Below are 5,057 nucleotides of genomic sequence, written 5' to 3' on the forward strand. Positions count from 1 at the left end.
AAAGCTTCTAAAAGGGAGTGGCAAGAGTGGATTTGTTTTAGGAAAGTAATTCTGGCCACAGGGTTCCTGGGACAGCACACATTGTATTCTATGTGAATGGCATCCCCTAGTAAGACCATAGCCTTGGCCTAAGAGAATTAGAGGGAAATCAAGAACAATTAAGAGATCATTGTGTTAGTCCAGGAAGGAGATGCTCTTGCCTTGTTTGGCTGTAGATATGGAGAGTAGGGGACAGAAGTTGAATTCAAATCCCTCTGACTTCAATACCCATGGTCTTCTCTCAATACCAGTGACCTCCAAACACAATCAGTTAAAAAAGATTGAGAAACGAATTGAGAATATCTCAATTTGAAATTCTAAAATAAGATAAAAATGAAATAAATATTATTTTTAGGTATCTTAACTATCATGATAGCTTCTTATTATCAGTAACTGATAATCTCAAGTTACAAAATCCAAGCACTTAGGGCAAGATTTCTTTTTAATGATCATGAGTGTATATCCAGATTTCAAAACATCTTAGAAGTGCTGAATGTATGCCAAGATTTCATAATGACAGAAAAAAAATGCTGAATATTGGGGTCAGTGTCTTGTCAGATCTCATTAGATTATCAATGCCCTTAACTTGTAGTGTGACTGATAAAGTTCTCTTACCAGAAGTATAAGTGCCAGCTCTTTGCCATGATTGGTTGTTTTGGGTTTTCTTTGTTTTCTTTTGTCTTGCATGAGTTTACATTATTATTATTATTATTATTATTATTATTATTATTATCATTATTATTATTATTTTGAGACAGGGTTTCACTCTTATTGCCCAGACTGGAGTGCAATGGTGCGATCCCAGCTCACTGAAACTTCCGCCTCCCGGTTTCAAGTGATTCTCCTGCCTCAGCCTCCCAAGTAGCTGGAATTACAGGCATGCGCCATCACGCCTGGTTAGTTTTTGTATTTTTAGTAGAGATGGGGTTTCTCCATGTTGGTCAGTTTCTCCATGTTGGTCAGGCTGGTCACGAACTCCCGACCTCAGGTGATTCGCCTGCCTTGACCTCCGAAAGTGCTGGGATTGCAGGCGTGAGTCACTGCGCCCAGTCACATTATTTTATCTTTAATCCGTAGTTTCTTTGCAGGTCTCTTTTGAAGCAATTTGTCCATTTTGTGAGCATTAGTTTTAAAAAACCAAAGTAAATAAATAAATCCATAATTCCATTTACCTGAGCTCGTGTGAATAGAAAACAGTTGCCACAACATCAGAGAGAGTGTGGCACTCTTAATCCCTATCCCAGTTGGAACTCCCACTCTTTTCTGAAGATACCTCACCTATAGTATGTAACAGGTGGCCATTCTGCATAAGGGCTGAGTGAAAATGCTACTATCAATCCTTATATTAAATATTAATAATGTATAGTTTCTGATACTTTATTATTTCTTATACTTTATGATTTGTTTTTCTAAGACCACCAGAGCGGGCACAAAAGAACCAGCGAGTAGGCAAAGGTAGGAGCAAAACTGCAAATTTATTTTTGGTCACCTAGCTTCAAGGGAAGAAGATGGATAGGGAGAGGTCTGTCGGCCTCTGGCAAAGGAGGCCAAGAGAGTCACCCGGTGAAGCTCTCGGACGGAGTTCCTAACACAGTCCCGACAGGAGTGGCGGGGGCTGGGAAGTCTGCGCAGGATGCTCACCGGGAGCGGCTTTTCTAGGAGTGGGAGGGCAATAGGCGGGGCACCGGCGTGTCAGGGGGTGTTCTGCAGGTGCGACCAGGTAAATCTTGGTCTCTTTGGATTGACGTCACCTGGCGCATGCCCGGTTGGTCTGCACCTTCCCGGCCCGGCTGCTTTTTTGCACGCACGGGAAAAGTTGGTGATGAAGAACCCGGAAGTGCACCATCTTGCCTCCGTTCATCCAAACACTTTATAGTTTCAAGTTAAAACTGAATATTAAACAAATTATAATATTTACTCACTACAATTCAATGAATTGCCTTGAACTCCTCAATTTGGAACCCTCTGTTATGTGCTATAGTAAACTAAAAGTAACATCCTAAGCCCCTCAACTGACTGAACAGACCTCCTCTTGGCCAAGGGAACCCCGGAAAAAAACAAAAACTGAGTTCCTGGCTATGATAAGACGGGAGGTCAGACTTGCCTCATTACACCCCCTCCCTTTTATGGTTTAGACACAACTGACCAGCATTAATGTTAAAATAGAGATCATAAGACTGACAGGATAGGCTCTTTGTGACAATAAGATACCAAATTATAAACAGGACCTAAGGCCATGCCAGGCAAGGCTGAAGTCATGCACTCCTCACACTTAAAGAATCAACTCTGTTCTCACTGCCACAAGGTTTTTCTTTTTCTCTAGCAACTAAACAAGCACTGGCCTCAAAATAAGCAATATTAAAACAATTGCAGCTAATCTACCACCAGACACTGACTGACCCCTTCTTCCACAAACCATAACTACAGCTTATTGAACAAGAGACTGATTTCAGTAACTTTCTCCTGATAAGAGACCATTAGCCATAGACTGGTTCTGGCTGGTTTACAGAGGCTGCACACTTGAGCACCTCCATGTCCCTGGTTCAACTTTTCAAGTATGGGGCCTAATTATAATACATTTAAATGTTAAGTCTCCACTCCAAAGTGACCATGGATTGTATGTTATATACATGGTTTGTTCAATACACATGTATCAGGACCACCTTCATGAATATTCATAGCTCTTCATGTAACCTGTTAAATATGTATACTTGGCCAACTTGTTCACCTTAAATTCCTGTACAAACCCTTCTCTTTTGAAGTGCCTGCCTCTGGTCTTTGCCACAGGCTATGTTTCCCAGCCTGTGTAATGACCACTTTGTAGGCTGTAATCCCTTATTAAAAATTGTCTCCTTTTCTGGCTAGGCGCCGTGGCTCACATCTGTAATCCCAGTACTTTGGGACGCCTAGGCGGGTAGATCATTTGAGGCCAGGAGTTCAAGACCAGCCTGGGCAAAATAGCGAAACTCCATCTACAAAAAATACATATATACAAAAAGCAGTCAGGTGTGGTGGCATGTACCTGTAGCCCCAGCCCCTTGGGAGGCTGAGGCACAAGAATCACTTGAGCCCAGGTGGTGGGGCAGTTGCAGTGAGCTGAGATCACACCATTGCACTCCAACCTGGGCAACAGAGGGAAACTCTGTCGAAAGGGAAGAAAGAAAAGAAGAGAAAAGAAAAAAAAGAAAGAGAGAGAAAGAAAGAGAAAGAGAGAAAAAAAGAAAAGAAAGAGAAGGAAGGAAGGAAAGGAGGGAGGGAGGGAAAGAAAGAAGAAAGAAAAAGAAAGAAAGAGAAAGAAAGAAAAAGAAAGAAAGAAAGAAAGATCTATCATGCCTAGAATTAGCATTAGCTCTGATGCTTATTTATTCTACTACAAGTGCCTCTCTCACCAGAGATTTTGTTTTTCAGACCTACAGGTATTCTCCCCCACTGACACTGATACTGAATTCAGAAATAAACTAACAATCTTTTCAGAGGTACCTGCTTATCTTCGAGAACCAAAAGCAGCAAAAGTCAATGTGGGTTTCTGAATAAAACAGATATGTCCTTGTTCTGTGCCTACCATTTGCTCTAGGCACTTTCACACACATTAGCTTTAATCACACACCTTTAATCTTTGCAACAGGTCTGTGCAGTAGATGTTCATAGTACATAGGGAGTACAACACAGCTCTCCTAGCACAATGCTGGCACAGGTGAGTGCTCAACAAATATTTGTTGACTTAATCTTTCATTCAAATGTAAAGTTACCCTGCATGAGTAAAAATTGGAAGAATTAAACAAACTGCATGAGATCAGCAATCTGCAGAAATAAACCCTTTCTCAGAAAGTGGTACAATGTTAGTAGCTTCTACAATGGAAAGATCCAAAATAATAGTGGCTTCAATAAGATGGGAGTTTATTTTTCCCACACATAAAGGTCTAAGCCATTACGGTGGCTCTACTCTTTAAAATTGTCAGGATCCAACCTGCTTCTGTCTTCTTGCTCCGTCCACTCTCTGGCATTACTCTCATCTTCATGGTCAGATTGACTCATCACTTACCTTCATTCTAGTCAATGAGAAGGGTGAAAGCTGACATGTATACATTGTGGGGAAAAACACCCTTAGAGTGGAGATGGCTGCATCAGGATAGTAGAACTTGATAATAATCTCAGATCTTGTTACACAGCTCCCTTTGTTTACTACTGTGGAACAGAAGCAGCATTTGTGATTTCTGAAGTAATCTTTCTTTTTGAGGAGAGAATACACTGAGCAGTGAATCCGTATGTTCCACTGACTTCGCAGGTATGCTCCCCAACATTGCACCTTGCTCTGTTTGGCAGTCTGTTGGGATTTTACCCAGTGCAAGTCAAGCTCCCAGATCTCTTTTCTCATTCATTTATCCATTCATTCAACCAATATTTAATAAGCATCTCCTATGGGCCAGGTGTTGTTGCAGTCACTGGACCACTCTGGGATTGAATGAGAGCATTGAATTCTTAACCCACCTAGCTGAAGATGGAGCTTGGCTTTTAATGATCACTGAAAGCATGGAATTTTGGGGGATTTGGTACAGAAAGAAAGATCCATCAAGCTGGTGGCATTGACTAATTGTCACATCCACAAAGCACAGCACTTAATCCACTTCTAGTGGAATCCTTGTGAAGGGTTCTAAGCATCACCTTCTTCATACCTCCCAAAATCTGAAAGGTTTTAATACCTTCCTCATGTTATGTTTAGATAAATACATCTGTGGCTCATCCTGTAGTCCCAGCACTTTGGGAGGCTGAATGGCCAGGATCACTTTAGCCTAGGAGTTCAAGGCGGCAGTGAGCCATGATCGAAGCACAGCACTCCAGCCTGGGTGACAGAGCAAGGCCCTGTCTCAAATAAATAAATAAATTTGTGAAAGCCATTTTAAAATTATACACAGTTGCAACCCAGAGAACTTAAGGTGGCACTTTATAGTATCGATTTGAGGAGATTTATTTGATGCATTTAATACAACTGGTAACGGCAAAATCTATTTTGTCTGTGT

The sequence above is a fragment of the Piliocolobus tephrosceles genome, chromosome 12 (assembly GCF_002776525.5).
Source record: "Piliocolobus tephrosceles isolate RC106 chromosome 12, ASM277652v3, whole genome shotgun sequence".
In the NCBI taxonomy this organism is placed as follows: Eukaryota; Metazoa; Chordata; class Mammalia; order Primates; family Cercopithecidae; genus Piliocolobus; species Piliocolobus tephrosceles.